We start from the raw sequence: 21382 nt of genomic DNA, 5'->3' as shown, positions 1-21382 counted from the left end.
TTCTAATATATCCTAAAATAATGCAGTAAGCTCATTTCCAAAACCGGGAATTTTTTTTGCTGATGATACACCCTCAGGGAAAGAAGTAGACGGTGGCCACGACATCCAGACAAGGCCCCTTCGCATGAAAACAACAGATGGACAAGGTCGTGGAGGAGTACGAGAACATCTTCACCTCCCCCACAGGGGTGTCTCTGCACTGTCAAGGCAAGCACTCCATCGATCTGACCACAGGCGCGCCGCTACTCAATGGACCAATCTATCGGCGCTCCGTTCTGGAGAACGATGAAATCAAGAGGCAAATTTAGGAGTTGCTGGAGCAAGGTCACATCCAACTGAGTTCATTGCCCTGTGGGAGCCCGATCGTGTTGGTACAGAAGAAGGATGGGACTTGGAGACTCTGTATTGACTATCGGGTGCTGAACAAGATCACTGTGTGGAATAGGTACCTAATCCCACAGATTGATGACCTTCTAGACCAACTAAAGGGGGGAAAATATTTCAGCAAGATCGACTTGAAGTCAAGATATAACCAGGTACCAATCAAACCCTTTGATGTGTGGAAGACCACCTTCAAAGCCAAGGAGGGCCTTTTCGAATGGTTGGTTATGCTTTTCTAGTTGACGAAGGCTCCTGCAACCTTCATGAGGCCAATGGATGAGATCTTGCAGCCATTCACCAAGATATTTGTAGTGGTATACTTGGATGATATCTTGATCTTCACCCAGAGTTGGGAAGACCACCTCCACCACATCAAATAGGTTCTCCAAACACTGCAACAACACAAGCTATGTGCCAATTTGGAAAATTGCACCTTTAGCATGACCTAAGTTCAGTATCTGGGATACATTATTGATGAATGGGGGCTGCATGTGGATACAACCAAGATCCAAGTCATTCAGGATTGGCCATCTCCAACCACTCTAATAGAGCTTCACAGCTTTCTAGGTCTTGCCAATTTATACCGCAGGTTCGTGTTGGGACTCTCTCATATCACTTGGCCATTGAGTCAAGTCACTAAGGGAGGAGTGAAAGAAAAATTCTTTTGGTCTGAATCTCAGCATAAGGCTTTCATAGAGTTGAAACATTGCCTCTGCTCAGCACCAATACTCGCATTACCAGACTTGCAACAACCATTTGTGATCGAGACAGATGGCTCTGACTATCCTATTGGGGTAGTCCTTAATCAAAAAGGGAATCCAGTGGCATATCATAGTGAGACACTATTAGACACAGTTTGGAAGTATCCCACTTATAACAAAGAGATGTATTCTATTGTGCAGGCCTGTCGACAATGGAAGCATTACATTTTGGGGTAGGAAATGGTCATCCACACAGACCACCAACCCCAGCAATTCATACAGACGTAAGGGAAGTTATAGAATGATCATCATCAGAAGTGGTCCACATACCTGCAAAGTTCCATTTGAATATCAAGTATAAGAAGGACAACATCAATAATGTTGCAAATTGCCTCAGTCGACCACAAATCATAGCATTAATCACCGTTCTCAACTCTTGTGGGCACGAGACTTCTAATTGGCCACTGCTCTATAAAAGCAACCCAGAATTCAGCCACACATACCAGACACTCTTGGAGGGTCAACATGTTACAAATTTTGAGCTCCAAGATGCCCTGTTATGCCACCTGGGTCACCTTTGTGTTCCTTCAAGCGAGCATGCTAAGATGATTTGGAAAGCGCACTACAGTCGAGCTGTTGGGCATTTCAGGGTAAAGAAAATGGTGGTAGTACTATATAAGTATTTCTATTCGCGGAATCTTCGATACGATGTCTAGAAGTACATCAGATATTGTACTGCCTGCGTCATTTCCAAATTGACCATTAAGAAGCAAGGCCTCTATACTTCACTACCTACTCCTAGTCGACCTTGGGAATCCATCTCCATGGATTACATGTCAAGCCTTCCTTCTACTAAGCATGGAAACACGCTTGCTTTTGTGGTCATCGACAAATTCTCAAAGATGGCCATTATGGCAGCGTGCAAGAAGAATATCACAGCAGAAAGCACTATTAAACTCTTCTTTGAACAAGTGTGGGTACAGTTTGGGATCCCACAATCTATAATCTCAGATTGGGACAACATGTTCCTAAGTACATTTTGGTCCAGTCTCTAGTCGATCCTGGACACCAAACTGACTAATTCCATAGCTTTCCATCCCCAAATTGATGGCCAAACAGAGGTCATCAACAGGATGATCGTACACATTCTATGCATGTATAACTCAAAGCATCCATGCACATGGGATGAGAGCCTCCCATATGTTCAACACATTTATAACCAAGCTCTCTACAACTCGACTAGCCACAACCCTTTTTAGGTGGGCTTGGGATTCCAGCCACTATGTCCCATTGATGTGGCCATGCCATTTGCAACTACTCAGGCAGATTTGTTTCATGTCCAGTCTGAAACTGATAAGGCAAACATCTTCATTGAGAACATCCAACATATCTGCCAGCAGGTCGATGACATTCTAGAGAAATCAAATGCCAAGTACAAGCAGCGACATGATCAGCATTGGGTGCCACACAAGTTTCAGGTGAGTGACAAAGTCTGGTTGCATTTACGAAAGGAACACCTTACCTAAGCCTATCATAAACTCAGACCACTCTGATATGGTCCTTACACCATTACCAAGGCTTTGGGAGACAATGCATTTGAGCTCAGCATTCCCCCATTTCTTGGCCTGCACCCAGTGTCCAATGTGGACCACCTTCGGCTATACTTTCCACCATTACTAGACACATCCGACATTGCAGAACAACTCACACCAACGGAGTTAAATCCAGATTGCATGGAACAAGCTGCAATTGATCGGATCATGGACACATAGATAAAGCACACTCACCAGCAGAAGATCCAATTGTATCGAGTTGTCAAAGCAGGCCAACTCCTTTACCTGGGAAAGTGACTCACGAGGGACCAAGTTGAGCAGAAGTTTCCTCATCTCATGGAGGAAATCAATGCAATGGGGACCATTGCTTCCTGGGGGGAAGGAATGATCTAGGTGGATATTGGTGACCACCCAACAATTCCACTTGGACACCCACCATTGTTTCTTTCAGTTCTTCAGTTTCCTTAATTGTAGTACAGTTTACTATTTTTAGCATATTTTCGGGTCCTAAACTTCCGGAGCCGTTTTGAGGCCCTAAATGACATTCTTTTTTGAAATATATCGCCAGTGATTTGTTGATAAAATCATCTTTTCCTTCATAGTCCTCGGAGAGATATTTCCAATGGTGTATCATGCGTGTCAAATAGAGATAATATGACCAAGTCACGACCCCGGGAAGTTGGCTGTCCAACTAACCCCAACGGGGCCCATAAACTCTTGGTGTTACATCTCCTCGGGTTAGGGTTTTGGTTGTTTATGGTTTTCTCTTATTGTTCAATAATAAAAATTTCCTTGAGCCTCATTGTAATGCAATTCAAAGGCATGTAGCCACCACATCTCTTCTAAGATATAAGCTACCATTGCCCAAGCTAGTTTATTTCCACTTTTGTTTGTAAGCATATTTCAGTATTTTACATTAATGAAATGAAGTATTATTTGTGCTGCATCTCTGTATTTATGGTTATTTCTGTAATTTGTTGCGTTCCTGTTTAAATTCGGATCAACCATGCTTCAGGATGAGGAGTGGAACTGCCATTAACCAAGTTACTACTCTTACCGAACCTCGATAGGCATTTCTCTGAGTCAAGGTGAAAGCACCCTGCTAGCTCTACTACAAGCTTCAGCATGTGAAGGTCAAATTTGGGTCTGTCTGTGTTGTTGGTGCTTAAAGAAAGCTTGGAGTAGTCTTCTCCTCCTTCCTTCTTCAATTTTCCTCATGCTCTCCCAGCCCCGCCATCTTTATTTTTCTCCTGAAACTTCTTTGTTCCACGTTTAAACACTCTATTTCACCTCCATTTTACCTTTGAAACTCTGTTAAATCCCGTGTTACCGCTGAGCTCCGAGTGCTAAACTTTACCCACCGTATGACCAAACCATGTGACTCAGTGCTTTCATAACCCTCCACCCTTCCTCGACCCTTCGTCATTCTCTAAATCTCCACCGTTGATCACCTTGATCTGACGGTCTTCGCGTTTTCCACCCGCACGTTAAACCTCATGCATGTTCCCCTCCATCCGACCATCCGTCGCACCATCATACAGTAGTCGTAAGCCCTGCTCGCACGACCTGTCCGCTCGTTAACGCGCGAGCATGGTGGTTTCCTGTCGGTCCCATCTTCCATGTGTCGCGCAAAGACTAGATCATGCCCCCACATACGGAAACTGCCGTAGGTCCAAAGGCGGTGCGGGGAATACCACCTGCCCATTAAAACCACCTTCCCTCACTTGTTAATATCCATGCACCTTTCACGCCCGATCACCGTCGGATTTGCCCGACTACAATCCAACGGCCCACACCTGTTTGACCCGCTTCTCCCTGACATGTCTGTACAATTCTGTCTCTGTTCATAGCCTGTCCTGTGTACCCGAGGGAAGAAGTAGGTCGGAATGTAGTACCCTACGTAATAAAGCTTCAACAACTGCATTTAAAGGAAAGCATGGCCTAAGAGGAAAATGCAGAGTTTGAGTAGTCAACGGCATTTACCAGTTTATGGAGTTTCACTCATGCAACACTCCACCTGCACAGGGAAGGACTACAGAACACCAGAGAAAGGTCGATTTGTTCATTAAAGCCAGCAGATCGTGGCAGAGGCCCATTCCAAAGAATTAATGTGGTTGGTGGTCCATTATGACCCCTCCATGCATAGCATAGCAGAGTGTGTTTGTAATCAACCTCTATATATATCCAGAAGACAGAATGTAAGGGTTGATAAATGTTATTTTGATGTAAAGTTCAACTTCTGGAGACTGTAACTATTATGATACCTGCAGCTTCTGGTCTTCATTTTCAACTAATACAAGCTTCTTTTGTTGTTAATTGCCCACTTTCCACTTCTTCTTTGTTCTAGGCTGTGCCTGTTATGCATTTTTGATGTGCTCTTGATGTTTAGCAATAGAGGGGTTGTCATCCCACTTTTGTGTTTGAATCTAGTAAGTATTATTGAATATGTATGCAGGTTTTTGTTGTTTTAATGCAAGAGAACTATCATCCTGTCTGTGCATTAGGAAATAGATTTGCAGACCTTTCTACTGGTTATAGCTGGCCATCACAGGGTCTTGTGCATCTGCTGGTGTGATCAATATTCTCCATGTTCACCTTATCCTCAAGCTGTGAGTAATTGGTGGTCTAAAGCCTTGTAGTTTGGGGGTGTTCACCCATGTCTGGGGTTAAGCATAGTAGGAGTGGTTATCTGGCTTGAATATGGATCATTTCTTCCATTCATCCACCATTTTCCAACATTTTTGTTGAGTTTGTAATGTTCCCAAGTATCTCTGATATACAACCTAGGAGATTTTCTTGGGGTGATAACGCACCCCACGAAGCATCCCTACGAGTTTCATATCCAATCCCATGACACCTAAGGAATCTAAAAAATATGGCTTCACTCCTCTTTCAACAGTTGAACAACTTCGCTCCTAAGCTTTGCATTAGTTCCAAAGAGGTCGTTTTCCAAAACTTGGCTAGCCACCAAAAGATCGGGTTGAAACAAGCGGTAAGTGTGACTCTTCTACCGCTTTCACTGAAATGTCCTCTTCTATCGCTTCTACTAAAATGTTCTCTTCTACCCCCACCCAGCATGATTTAATATAAACTAAAAGACACAGCTAATACCCTCCTCACTACCCCATATCTGCCTCATCCTACCTTCCCTAGCCTTTTTATTGTGCCATGGATAATGATAGTGTTATGCTCCTATACTAGTAGGTGTCATATTTCATGATTGATTGGTAAAATCCCAAATATGTTCATCCTTTCCATGCTGCAAAGTTTTTCCACATTCACAAGAAATCAAAAAAGTTAAAAAATGTAAAGAGGGTATGCCCTAAAAGAAAAATCAAAGGGCAAGAAGAATGAAATGGTCAAGAAAATGAGAGAAATGAACCCCAAACAAAGGACCAAGAAAGTGTGCTAGTCTAAAATTCCACTACTATTCTATTTTTGCAAAAGAATTTCATTGTGTGCAATCAGTTGACTCTTGCCACAGTTGATGGATGGCCAAACAGTTTAATCTTGGCTAGCCCATGTTTAAATTTTTTGTTTTAGAGATAGAGAACAAAATCTGTCCAAACAGCTGAAGCTTGGCAAATAAGTAGTTAGGTAGAGAAGCAAAGGTGCTCAACAGTTAAATCTGAGCCGTTGGAAGAAATAAGGGCAGACTTAGATAGCATGGCAGTTAAGGAAAAGAAGAGAGTAAGGGTTTTCTAGTTTAAATGCACCCAAGAAAAAAGGAAGAAAAATGCTAGCTATAATAGGCTGGGTAGGCAGTTTTGATGTTGCAGAAGCAGGCTTATGAGTAATTTTGTCTTTCAAAGGTGATTCATCTTATTACTATCATAAAGTCCCATGGCAACTATGTGGTGACAGATCAAGTGAAGCATGACTAACTTCCCTCCACATTTCTCCCAAATCACTTACTAACCTCCCCCCAAGGATATTGAGATCTGCTCAAAACTCCTAGATCACTCCATTTCATGAAAAAGTTTAAGTGAAGTCACAACTTTGCTTAGGCACAAAGCCACATTTCTTGTGTAAAATCCTTTTTCTTTCCCTTTTGCCTAAGTTGTCAAACTTTATGCTTAGCGCATTCAATTTCAAAATCCATATTAACTCCTAACCTATACTATTTAGCTCCCTAGACCTATTCCCTCTCCCATATTAATATTACTATGCAATAAAAACCCCAAATCCTATTATCCTAACCCCCGGCTAAATTATAGCCATATATTAATGTTTATATGGGATCCAAGGTTTATCATAAACCTTGTGATAACCCTCTCCAGCGTACATAAGGAGTTAATTAACCTCAAGTTAATTAACGAACCATATCACAAAGCCCGCTACATTGCAAACCCATGGTAAATCACCCCGATATGTGATAAAACATTAAAATAGTGAATGGGCCCCACGCCATAGCCCTCTGCCAGCTCCATTCACCGCCAACTATTGGATCTGGCCCTCCTAATCCAATGGCCTAGATCGATATTGCAACCCCTCCATCACCTATACGTTACCGCCCGGGGAGCCAGCGGTATTACCGCGTACCAGGGACGCGTGGCGCCCTCCCGCAATGCTCGCTCCCCCTCCTCCGATACCACCTTAGCCGATAAAGCGGTGCGGGCCAATACCGCTTACCACCCCCGCTGACACCCCCCCACTGACGTCATCACCACGTCATCCGTGATGTCATCGCCACATCATCACTGCATCACCCTGCTACACGACAAAATACTTCGTCATGCTGACGTCATCCGACCGAAAAGCGTCAAAAGCCCGCCAAAGTCAATTTTTTGTTAAAAAGACGCAAAAACCTCATTTTCACTTGTTTTTCTCTGCACGACTATTGCATGCGGTTTACGTCCAAAGCAGCTGCTCGACCATATAGTTCACCACCCAGCCAAATCAAGTCCACAATCTTGTCCTCTAGCTCGTCCTGCAACCTGAAATCCACACATTTCATCTTCAAAGACAGGTATTTACCTTAATTCGGTTTCCAAACCCTGTGAATTTCAGTTTTCTCTGCAAAATTTTCCAAAGAAGCCAAATTCTAGTTGAATTCACTGTACTGCCTTCAAATAAGCGCACCAGAACCACTGCTCTTTTACCCATTTTTACCGAAAACCCTGCAAATTTCGTTTTTCTCTGTAGATTTCACCCAGTGAGCTAAATTCAAATCGACTTTGGTCTGCAATTCCTGGAGAAAAGCCCCAGAACTGTTGTTTTTCCTACTTTTGCTACAAAAACCCAAATTCCAATTTGAAAATCACAGAAAATTGAGCAATGGAAGCCCCTGTGGCCCTCAATGTTGCTCCCCTCAATGCACCTCACAAAGAGTTAGAGTGGTTGCCCTTGGCTGATAGGGATTTTCAAATACAAGACTTAACTGGTGACAAAAACCACCTCCAAGCATTCTGTGAAATTAGGAACAGTCACCTAAGTAAAACTGATCTCTATGGGATATGGGAATCCAATCTGCCCAGGTACTACCTCCCCTCAGTAAATGTATTCCCAGATGTTATCCACCTATGCTGTGCCAATTATGAACCTACTCAGAGAGCAGTTATGACTCCAACTGGAACTGTCCTCTTTCATATAACTCTTGAGTCCATAAATGAAATGCTACACTTCAAACCCACTCAGCCTCTGGCTCATCTTTCTATGGGATTCTTGCTTGAGCAGGGCTCTAAACTTCCCAATGCAGAGATAGCCTATGTTGTTCAAACGTTTATGAGACAAAATTGCCAGCCCAAAGAGCCACTTCCCTTTCACCATGTCTGGTTCAATGAAGCTGGAAGATTCATTATTGATATGATATCCTATGTCTTGGGATTTAAGACAAGTGAATATGTTGATGAGACCATCTTAGCTTTGTTGTCCATGTTTACTCCAGGATAGCCTCCTGCTATCAAATATGACTTTGCTACTTCCATTGCCAACAAGATCCATGACCAATTCATGAGTCTAGAAAGAGAAGGAGTCTTTAAGTACACATCTTATATATATAATCTATTCTTATACTATAAAACAGACAATTTTCAGTTTCCCATCAGAAAATTAGATTCTAAAGGAGAGAGGAGGTCTGTAATCTTTTGGACCTCAGTCTTCCATGAAGTCCATAACTCTCCATACACTTACTGTGAATTCATTGATTTGTTTATACATCCAGTCTCCTCTCTGCTAATGAAAACTCCTCCTCCTAGACTCTCTGGTGATATGCAGAAAATTTTACAACTCTCCAAAAGCTACAGAATAGGTGACTGGTACTTCTACCAGAATCACACTGAAATCAGAATATATGGCTGTGAGCTGTGCCCTTATAAGCTGCCCAAATATGTGCCTATGAGACTGTTTGCTCTAGAATATTTCAGGGAATTTATCAACTCAGATTTGACTCACTTTTACAGTGCAAAGAAAAAGCTCAGCTGAAAATAAGAAACCAGTTAGGCCGTTTTATCATTAACAAAAAGGAAGCATGGGAAGATGCTGACAAAATTTTGGGGAACAACTTAAATTCAAGAAGAGTTTTTGGTGGATACCCTATGACCCAAATGGATTTATCAGTGAAAGAAAAGTAAAAAACAAGTTATCAGCCTATAAACATTGTAGGATCCCTAAAATAGAGCAATTTTCTAATCAAGATGAGTGGGTAGAGGGCACATTGATAGAAGAGCTTACTGAACAAGAGAAAATGGAACAAGCTATGAAAAATCTAGAAAAGACTCTTGACCTGGACTATTTTGGACAGGTATTTTTCAAACTGCCTCAACAAACCAAAGTTGACACATCCGCTGCTGGAACTTCTCAACAGCCTACACAAGAGAGCACTACACCAGCTACAGGGACATCAAAGGGTAAAGAAGTGCTAGATGCAGAGTAGCACATAATGACAGATCAGCCAACAACATCAAAGGAACAGGGCCAAGGGAAAATTCCTCCTGTCCACACCAAAGCACCAGAGATACCAATGCTGCAGACTCCTCTAAATGAGGAAAAGGGCAAGAAGAGGGATAGAGAAGAGACCACACCTGTCAGTGGACCAGCAAAGTAGCCAGGGGTAAAGAGGAACAGATTGGATCCTCTATCTGAAGAGGAAATCATTGAAGAAACAATAGAAAGTCTAAGAGGTGAGAGGGCAACCAACCCACATACATTCCCCATAAAAAGAACTTCCACCAGCCCTCGTAGGCAAGACATAGAAAGGCAGCATACTGTGGAAGTTTCATCCACAAGGCCACAAAGCAAGAAAGGTTCTGGTATCAAAAGAACATTCACGGACATCAAGGCTTAGAATGACCCATTGAGGCTGTAACTTTATAATCAATTTCTCAAAATGACCCCCACCAACCAGTAAAGGTTAATGTCTGCATATGATATTAAGGAAGGTAAAATAATCTTGAGCCACTTTAGGGCTAAAGTGCAACAGCCACAGTCAGCAGCTGACTACATCAGGACAAATCTGGAGGTCCTTGCCAAAGACATTCATCCGATGGACCAGATTGAGTTACACAAGAAAACTGGAGAGATGGTCTACTCCACATTGGCAGATAAGGCAATGTTGGCTCACAAATTGCAGAACTCATTGAACAACACATCGGCCCAACTAGATTTGGAGAAGGCATCTTCTTTAGCCAAGGACAACAGGATAAAGTCCTTGGAAGATATTATCATTGAGCTGGGACATGATCCCAAGGATGCCAAAGGAATAAAAGCATTTATTAAGAAGAAGAAAGAGGACATTGCTGCCCTCACGAAACAACTGAAGCTGCCTACTACTATGCATCCACAAACTTAAGAGATTGTGCAAAAAAAGTAGAGGAGGACATGATGGACTTGCTGATGAGAATGAATGAAAGATTAAGTGAGACAGAGCAAGCCTTGGAGAAAGCACTACAAGATAAGCAGGGAGAGTCGACCTCCCAGCCACCTGAAATAGCTCCAACAGTCACAACTGCTCCTCCTACAGGTATAACAGCAGTGCCTCCCACTGTTCCAGCATCCACAACTGAAACAACCACAGGTACCCCAGCAGCAAGCAACAGTACCACCATGACCACAGAGCAGTTAATAAAAGCCATGGAGGAGCTAAAACTCCAAGTGTCAGAATTAAAAGAGGCCAAAGAGAAATTGGCAAAGTTAGAAATAAGCTATGATAAATCCAAAATGACTGTGGTAGAAAGGACAAGAGAGGTGAAAGCATTAGAGAACAAAGTGAAAGCATTGGAAAAGGACCTCTCTTTAGATAAGCCTCTGGGAGAAATCAAAGGCATTTTGTGGGCTAACATCAATCAATCCATCTGTAATATATGGAGATCTATTCAGGTTATATATGAGCAGATTGACTTGATAGCAGCAGCCCAGGTGGAAATTCAAAAGGCCAGAAATTTATTGGGACATATGCCCGAACAGGCCAACAGGTTAATACATTTTTTGAACACTAAAACCAGCGAAGAACTAGCAGCACTGGACATCAGAGACAGGACAAGCACCATTCTAACAATCAAAAGAGTTCTAACCATGAGAACCTTGATGCAAAATTTGGAGAGGAAGAGCCAGGACATGCAAGTGGAGGTAAATTATTTTGTAGAAAGATTTGCAGTTTTGCATGAAAGGGGCTTGCCAAGTCTGTTGGGAAGTAATGAACGCCCACTGAGACAAGTTGAGTACACACAGGTTAAATAAACATGCTTCTGATCAAGTAAATGCTTCATCAAGTACTCCAGGAGAGAAGGCGCTTCCATCTGGCCAAACCCTTTACAACAACTTGGAAAATCTATTATATATTGAGCATGAAGTAAAAAATATTTTTACGGTCCAGCCTAACTTCTACAGGTACACAGACGCCGATGAGACTTTGAGAAAGCTGCAAAGACATCAGTTACCAGAGGAGCATTGGTGGCAAAGCATGTTGCAAATTCTATAAACATATTTCTGGTATCTTTTATATCCTTGGTGAATCAAAAGTCTTGGTACCATATGCCATAAATAGGAGAATTGGAATGGATGAGAGTTATGTGGGGCAACAATGTATCAAATCAAAATTAAATACACCCGAAGAAGTTGGGGCAGCAGCGCAGAATATCAGCGGAAACAACCACCAACCGACTCATCGAGCTTACAGCCAGCACATCGCACCAACTAAGCGGCCAGCACAACAACATTTACTTCTTTATTTATTTCTCCCTATTTCCAAGATCATTTATTTCTCCTTTTGAGTAGGTAGAATGAGTTATTGCTAGATATTATCTCATTGAGATATTTTGTAAACATTTTTGTAGAAATACCTCCCCAAGTTAAGTATTCGGGGTTGGTGATACATTTGTTAGACTGCGCTGTAACTCTGAAAACCTTCTAAATACAAAAGCTGCTGGAATCCATTGTTGCTAGACTCTCTAGATGTGGAATTGATAGCAGAGGACCATGTTATAGAATTCCTGAATCATCTTATGGATCAATAAGTCTCTTTTACTTTTGTTTTCAGTTTCTGTGTTTACTATATCATATATGTTTCATAATCTTAATAATAGAGAAAAAGAATAACTCAGAATTTGTTTGATTGCACTCTGTGTTCAATCTCTGTTATTATTAATGTTTTCTTCAGAATTAGCATAAACAGGAACTCTTAACTGCTCTTGTTTCCCCTGGTTCTTACATCCTGAATATTTACTAATGAATTCTTAAATTGCTCCTTAGGAGTACTCATCCATTTTCCCTCTGTCAACATGATGAAGGATTCTTAATTTCCCTTCACCCACTGACTCCATCCCATCTGATTCCAGCTTATAAATTGTTCCATGATTGATTACCTTTCTCTGTACTACCACCCTCTGTCAAAGAAACCATATCCAACAGTTCATCCTCATAGACTACATTAGCCCAATGGACTGAAATTCTTAGATTTACAACCCTATTCTATAGAATATCACTATCCAAAAATCAAACAAACCCTTGTACTTCATAACTAGCCTAATATACCTTAAAACAAATCTAAATCATAAAGAAAGAGCCCTCTCTAGATGCAGATTAGCTAGAACCTGCATCTAAAAGAATGGTCTGTGGTTACCTCGGCTGTAATCCCTTTTCTTACAACTTTTGGGGAACAACCTGAGTGATAACATCATTGGTGACTCCGTTTGGGAACTGAATAATTGTTTGTTACCGCTGTCTATTTTCTAAAACTACAGATGGAGCCTGAAGCTAACCAAGTAGCCTTTGAAACTGTTTTTGCTATGCAATTACAGGAGTAAATAATAGCTGCTCCAGTCTATCTCCAGTCTAGTTTAGGCTTTGAACATTTGTCTCAAAGACTTGATCAGTTTCCTTTTTTAAATAGATCTTTAGGAAAATTAAAGACTCTCGTAGTTTAAAGCTTCCTAAAAAGATATTGTCAAACGTTGTATCCTTCAAAATATTTCGAGAAAAACCAAAAATATATTCAGAAGATGGCTCCAAAGAAGAAAATTTGTTACACTAGATCAAATCTAGATCGAAATCCCCCACCTATCTTTGAAAATCCTAATTTGATCCCTAAGAACCTTAGAAGCCAAGAAAGTCTAGAACATTCTGCTATTTCACACCTTGATACACCTTAGCAGAACCCTATCCAAACTGAGCTTACTGCTGGAAAAGCATCAATCCCTTCTGCCATTACTGTTGCTTTTCCAAATTCACCACCAGTACTTCAAACCATCTTTTCCACTCCCCCATCCACTGCACATATTTTAGTTGTTATCCCTGTTCTTCTGGCTGTTACACTTGCCTCTGCAAATATGGAAAACCGATATGCTCTCCTACAATTACCTGCAAATCTAGGGGCTATGCCCCAAGATTATCAAAGAAAAATTACCTATTTTGATGGTGCTGGCACTTACACAACACAACAACATTCCAAGAAGATGACAGACTATTTTGAGAATTATGATATTGATGACGATGATGTAAGAATGAAGATCTTTGTTCAAAGTTTAACTGGTGATGTTAAGACCTGGTTTAGGGCACTCCCTGCAAACACTATTGCTGATCCACAAGCCCTTTTCTTGAACAGATGGGAAAAGAAGAAGGACCCTTTGCACATCCTAACAGAATATGAGAACTTGAAAAGAGGCCCACAAGAAAGTGTCCAAGATTACTGTGCCAGATTTAATAATGTATACAATGCTATCCCTCAGAATCTCAGACCTCCACCAGACCTGGCCTTGATCAAATTCCCTGATGGATTTGATTCTGACATGGCTTACCAGCTTAGGGAAAGAGCTCCTCCAAGCTTAGAAGACATGCAGAGTATAGCTGTCAGTGTAGAGGCCAATCTGATTTCTAAACGAGCTCGAGCTAGAGCTGAAAGGAGGACACCTTTCAAAGAAGAACCTTCTGCGTTTGAACAAAAGTTAGATGCAATTATTAAAGGAATGGATAGACTGGGTGATAGAGTAGAAACAATTGAGAGGAAATCCTCTTGGGATGGTCAACCGAGCAACACCGGAAGAAATCCAAATTTTAGGAAAAATCAGAATCCCAATACTAGGAAGGTCGGCCCTGACCAAAACATCAGGCCTCCTTTCTAGGAAAACTATGTCGAAGCTTCAACTTATAATGAGCCAACAGAAGACTCTCAAATTAACTTGATGGGTCTCAATAGTGAACAGCAAATTTTTTTGACCCAGGATGATCAAGAAGCTCATACTTTTAATCAATTCCAAACCCAATCTGGGGAATCATTCGATTTTAGGGAGGGATATGATACAACTTTCTATGAGGTTCACAAGAAATACAACTTGAGAGGCAGAAAGATAGATGTCCCTGAAAACAATAAACAGAAACAAACCAAGCAACCTACCAAAGCCAAGGTTAAGAACCCTCTTGTACAAACCTTTCCTAAAACAATTTCTAATCCAAATCATCCAATAGTTGAAGATATATCAGACCATCAACAGCTTTCATCTTCCATTCCTCTTAAAGGAACTGTGGAAGAGCCTCCAGAAATGGACTTGGAAACAGATTCGGCTCATAACAGCACTCCCGAAAAGGAAAATAACATGGAGAATACACCAGGAAAAGAAAATCTTGCTTCCCGAAATGCAAAAATTCAAATAGAAAAACCTTTCAATCTTGAAACCGAAATAGGCAAATTAAAGATAGCCATTCCATTGTCTGAATTGGCTAAACATGATGTCTATAGAGAAAAAATCAGCAGATCACTTCAAATTTCAGAAAACAGAGATGCAATAAATGTCCTAGATGACCAACCCGAATTAATTTTTGGCCTTGAAGTAAATGGTAAATCAGTATATGGAGGAGTTCCTCCATTCTATGTACGTCTGAATATTCATGACAAAGTACTTCACAATGCAATGTTTGATTCTGGAGCTTCCCATAATTTAATGCCCAAATCTGTGATGGAAAAGTTGGACTTAGATATCACCAGGCCATACAAAGACTTGCTCTCTTTCGATTCTAGCCAAGTCAGATGTCTAGGGTTAATCAAAGATTTATGTGTATCTCTAGTTCAATACCCTGCTAAGATAATTTTAATGGATGTAGTGGTAGCTGATATCCCACCAAAATATGGAATGCTTTTGTCCAAATCTTGGGGTGCAAAGCTCCAGGGATCTTTGCAGTTGGACATGTCCTATGCGACCATTTCAGTATTTGGCCAGCCAAAGAGATTGTACCGAGAAACTTTGATGAAATATGTGGTCAGCATTCAGGAGAAACCCCAAAATTTTCCCATCTATTCCATGCATTATGATATGGACTCTTTCATCCTATACAATGCTAAAAATTACCCTCCAACTAATGACAAGGTTTTAGCATCAGCACAAGAAAAAGTCATAAATGAAAAATATAGTGTTTAGATTTAAGAAATTTTGGTGACCAATGATACAATAGACACACAAGGGAAACCACATGAAACTGAAAATCCAAACCTGCCTACTAAGCAAATTTTTAAAACTCCTAATGCTAGCTATAATCAAGAAATCCTATGGTATTTAGAGTTTGATGGATCAGTCAATAAACTAGGAGCAGGGGCAGGGATTTGGATACATAACATGGAAAATGATCATGCTAAAGGACATGCATACTGGCTGAATTTTAGATGCATAAATAACATGGCTGAATATGAAGCCCTCCTGCTAGGACTCAAATTGATCAAAAGTTTAGGGGCAGCTAGGATATCAATTTTGGGAGACTCTGATTTAGTTATTCAACAAATGAAATGAAACTTCCTCACAAATGACCTCAGATTAAGATCTTATAGAGGAGCAGCAATTGAAATACTCAAAACCTTTTTAGAATCACAGCTTGCCAAAATTCCAAGGAATCACAATTTTCATGCTCACAGTTTGGCAACATTTGGCCGCACTTGTAAACTGCCGTTTGAGCCTAATCATCATTTTACTGCTGAGATTAAACATAGGCCAACTGTACCTGACAATGTTAAAAACTAGCAAGTGTTTGACAATGACACTCAGATTAATAATTTCCTAACTTTAAAAGAAGAATTTTCCAGCACAAATATAGACATAGGCACTATTTGTGAAGTTGATCAAATAGACAAAATGGAAACACACATTTCAGTTGAAACAGTAACTCAAATACTACATCCAACAAAATTTACCAGCAAATAGTTGCAACAACTTAAAGAAATAAACTTTGATGAAACTGTTGGAGAAGAATCTAAAGTTTTTGATTTAAAGGATAATTTTTTACCCACAAGATTAATTCCTTTGCAAGACATTTTTGATTCTAATAATATCCCAAGGAAGCCCAAAATGCAGCCATTAAACGTAGAAATTGAGGACTGTAACATAGGAACTGAACAAAATCCCAAAATGATAAAATTGTCCAAAACTTTGCCTCCTGACCAAAAACTTAAATATGTTGAATTGTTTAAAGAATTCTAGGATGTTTTTGCATAGAGCTATGAAGATCTCAAATCCTATGACACTTCTGTGATTCAAGATACAATACCCCTCAAAGAAAATAAAAAACCTTTCAAGCAAAAACTCAAAAGGTCAACCCTGTACTCCTTCCTCTAATTGAAAAATAAGTCAAAAGAATGTATGAAGCTGGCATAATTGCACCCATTAGATTTTCAGAATGGATCTCAAATTTAGTGCCCACTAGGAAGAAAACAGGAGAAATAAGATTGTGTGTTGATTTGAGGAATTTAAATAAAGTCTCTTTAAAAGACTACTACCCCTTACCCAAGATGGACCATATTTTACAAAGGGTAGTAGGTGCCTCTAAGATCTCACTGTTGGATGGGTTTTCAGGCTTCAACCAGATTTTAGTTCACCCTGATGATCAAGAAAAAACTGCTTTTACAAATCCTTGGGGAACTTTCAAGTATGTAAAGATGCCATTTGGACTCAAAAATGCAGGCGCAACTTTTCAGCGGGCCATGGACATAGCTTTTGCTAAAGAAATTCATGATTTCCTGGTCATATACCTAGATGATCTCACTGCCTTTTCCAAATCAGATCGGGAACACCTAGATAATCTCAGACAAGTGTTTTTAATCTGCAGAAATATGGTATATCACTAAACCTAAGGAAATCATTATTTGGCCTAGAAGAGGGCAAACTGTTAGGTCACATCATCTCCAAAGAAGGCATTAGAATAGATCCAGATAGAATACAAGCCATTCTGCAAGTTCCTCACCCTAGAAATATCAAAGAACTTTAAGCTTTCCTAGGGAAAATCAACTTTCTAAGAAGATTCATACCCAACTTGGCTGAATTAATTAGATTGCTGAATAATATGCTGAAAAAGGATTCCAAGGTAAAATGGACAATAGAAGCTAAACAAGCCTTTGAAGAAATCAAAATATCTTTAACCAAAACACCAGTCCTTACAAGCCCAAAATTTGACAAAGACTTCATAATCTTCTTGTTTGCATTTGAACATACTATTGCTACTGTTTTACTACAAAAAGATGATCATGGGTGTGAAAAACCCATAGCTTTTTTCAGAAAAGCGCTTAGAGATGCACCACTTAAGTATCAAATCATGGAAAAACAGGCCTATGCACTTGTAAAAGCTATTAAGGACTTCAGAGTTTATATCTTATTCTCGCATGTAATAGCTTATGTGCCAAATACTGTTGTCAAAGATATCCTAACTCAGGAAGGAATTGAAAGCAAACGGGACAAGTGGATAGCTAAAATTTTGGAATATGACATTGAAATTAAACCAACAAAGCTGATAAAAGGACAAGGATTAGCTAAACTTATGATTGAAACCAACTTTCAAGTCCTTGACATCAATGAACTGGATAATGAACAGGAGATGGCGACTCCACAGATCAATCAAGCCTTTTTACAATCCCCTTGGTATGCTGATATAATCTATGTATTTCTCAACTTGCAGGCTCCTCCAGGGTTATCCAGAACTAAAAAGAGATTTCTGAAAATGAAAGCTTCAAAATTCTGTATTTTAGATAATGTTTTATTTTGGAAAAATCATGAAGGCATTTTACTGAGTTGCTTAACAAAGGATGAAACTGACAAAGTGCTGAAAGAATTTCATGCAGGGGACTGTGGTGGACATTTGTATTGGAAATCAACTGCTGATAAAATCCTAAGGGCTGGATTTTATTGGCCCACCCTATTTGCTGATGTCAAAAAGTTTGTTACTACTTGCCATAAATGTCAAATCTTTGAAGGCAAGAGAAAGCTTCTACCTCTACCCCTCAGACCAATTTCCACTGAAAGACCATTTCAATAATGGGGTTTAGATTTCATTGGGGAAATTCACCCTACCTCTTCTGGCCAGCATAAATGGATTTTGACTGCCATAGACTACTTCACCAAGTGGATAGAAGCCATCCCTTGTAGAAAAGCTAATGATTTAGTGATCATGCAATTCTTAGAGACCAATATCCTGTCTAGATTTGGCTGTCCTGAAAATATTATAACTGACAATGCTGCTACTTTTAAATCCAAAAGAATGATCATATTTTGTCATAAATACCACATTACCCTAGGCCATTCCATAGCCTATTACCCTCAAGGCAATGGTCTAGCTGAATCATCCAATAAAAGCCTGATCAATATCATTAAGAAAGTATTGGAGGAAAACAAGAAAAACTGGCATAAGAAGCTTATCAATGCACTTTGGGCAGACAGATTGACTACAAAGAGATCCATTGGAACAAGCCCCTATGAATTGGTTTATGTCATGGAGGTCGTATCCCTTCATCTTTGGGAGTCCCTGTGATAAAGTTGCTGCAAGAAGTGCAGGCAGAACCCAATGACATTAAGAGAAGAATTAATCAGACTATTTATTTGCAGCAGACTAGAGAAGAGGTGTATCAAAGATCTCAAATTCTACAAGAAAAACTTAAGAAGATATTTGATAAGAGGACTAAGGCAGAGGATTTTTTCATAGGAGACAAAGTACTGAAATGGGATTCCAGAAGAGAAGATAAAGGAAAACATAGGAAGTTTGACTTCCTATGGAAGGGATCTTTTGCTATTCAGGCCTCACAAGGAAACAACACCTACTTTTTGAAAAGCCTAGATGGTACAGAAGCAGAAGATAGACCAGTCAATGGTCGGATGCTGAAGCATTATTTTGATCCAGTTTGTTGATATGTCAGGACTCTAACTTGTACATAAAAATGTTTACTTTCTGCAGTTTATTACAGCAATAAAATGGGAAGGAATATGTAGGAAATTTTGAGCAACAGTCAAGGAACTGTGCTACCCTTTTGTGTTACCTTTTTTTTAGTTTACCATAAATTGAAAAAGAAGACTTGGGATATGAAAATAAGAGAACAAACATTCAGACAAACTATCCGAAGCAGAGCTGCAATTGTTTGAATGAGCTCATGAGAAATGTATATATGTTGCAGAGGTACAGCTTTGTTTACTTACGACAAAGGGAAAGTTTCATAATACAGCAAGAACTGTACATAAGGCCATCTAACCTGCAGTTCTTGTCTTTTCACCAGGAAAAGCCATCTCCAAGTGGAGCCAGTGTTATGCTCCTATACCAATAGGTGTCATATTTCATGATTGACTGGTAAAATCCCAAATGTGTTCATCCTTTCCATGCTGCAAAGGTTTTCCATATTCACAAGAATCAAAAAAGTTAAAAAATGTAAAGAGGGTATGCCCTAAAAGAAAAATCAAAGGGCAAGAAGAATGAAATGGTCAAGAAAATGAGAGAAATGAACCCCAAACAAAGGACCAAGAAAGTGTGCTAGTCCAAAATGCCACTACTATTCTATTTTTGCAAAAGAATTTCATTGTGTGCAATCAGTTGACTCTTGCCACAGTTGATGGATGGCCAAACAGTTTAATCTTGGCCAGTCCATGTTTAAATTTCTTGTTTTAGAGATAGAGAAAAAAATATGTCCAAACAGTTCAAGCTTGGCAGATAAGTAGTTAGGTAGAGAAGCAAAGGTGCTCAACAGTTAAATATGAGCCCCTGGAATAAATAAGGGCAGACTTGGATAGGATGGTAGTTAAAGAAAAGAAGAGAGTAAGGGTTTGCTAGTTTAAATGCACCCAAGAAAAAAGGAAGAAAAATGCTAGCTATAATAGGCTGGGTAGGCAGTTTTGATGTTGCAGAAGCAGGCTTATGAGTAATTTTGTCTTTCAAAGGTGATTCATTTTATTACTATCATAAAGTCCCATGGCAACTATGTGGTGACAAATCAAGTGAAGCATGACTAACTTCCCTCCACATTTCTCCCAAATCACTTACTAACCTCCCCCCAAGGATATTGAGATCTGCTTAAAACTCCTAGATCACTCCATTTCATGAAAAAGTTTAAGTGAAGTCAAAACTTTGCTTAGGCACAAAGCCACATTTCTTGTGTAAAATCCTTTTTCTTTCCCTTTTGCCTAAGTTGTCAAACTTTATGCTTAGTGCATTCAATTTCAAAATCCATATTAACTCCTAACCTATACTATTTAGCTCCCTAGACCTATTCCCTCTCCCATATTAATATTACTATGCAATAAAAACCCCAAATCCTATTATCCCGACCCCCAGCTAAATTATAGCCATATATTAATATTTATATGGGATCCAAGTGTTATCGGGAAAACTAGTGTCTATGCAGAGCTGCTAGTCCCACTAAGGCTGGTAGCTACCTTAGAAACAAACAAACTAAAACCACTTTCGTTTTCCCTTATGAAAAATAGATAAGAGGGGAATAAAGGAAACCAACCTCTGTCTTGCGCTTGATTCCTCTCCTTTCTGATAGATCTTTGACACTTGCTTCCTCATCTACCCATTTTCAAAGAGCACCGCAGAATCAAAGCAGCATAACACTATCCAAGAACATAGATCTATTATCATAAACAATATATGACCAGATATATATTGACCACACAAATGCATATATCATCAATCATACAAGAATGTGGAGGAAAACTTGAATAGCTTTATTAATAATCAAGAATAGCAAAGAGGATTACAACCAATTGTTCTTACCCAGCATCATCCTCTCAGCAAGAAAGCCCTTCTTCACCTCATGAAAAGCTTAGATCACCCAACACTATGATATTGCACCAAGAAACCAGCAGCACTTCCTTACAAGATACAAAATTCCAGCCTCTGGATCTCTGGGATGAGGGATCCATATATAGATGTTTGCAAGGGGGGTGTGTCAGATTTTGAGATTCGATTAGTGTCCTCTATCTGATAGTTCTTGATTCCACTTGGAGATTGATGATCTCTTACTCATCCCTGGACGAATGCAAAGAGGCAAGTGTCACAGGAGAAGTTTCCGGAAGATTT

The 21382-nt window shown here is 39.9% G+C and overlaps 1 pseudogene; it reads right to left on the bottom strand.

Moving 5' to 3' along the window:
• The window catches only part of LOC149181602 (mitogen-activated protein kinase 6-like), a 60631-nt pseudogene that overhangs the window by 28376 nt on the left and 10873 nt on the right, over positions 1-21382 (bottom strand).

This window comes from Pinus tabuliformis, chromosome 3_2 (genome assembly GCF_031772625.1).
Source record: "Pinus tabuliformis cultivar Carrire ecotype Pingquan chromosome 3_2, CPIR1, whole genome shotgun sequence".
Lineage (NCBI taxonomy): Eukaryota > Viridiplantae > Streptophyta > Pinopsida > Pinales > Pinaceae > Pinus > Pinus tabuliformis.
Note: the sequence above shows the minus strand (reverse complement) of the source record. Positions and strands in the feature narration are given on the sequence as shown.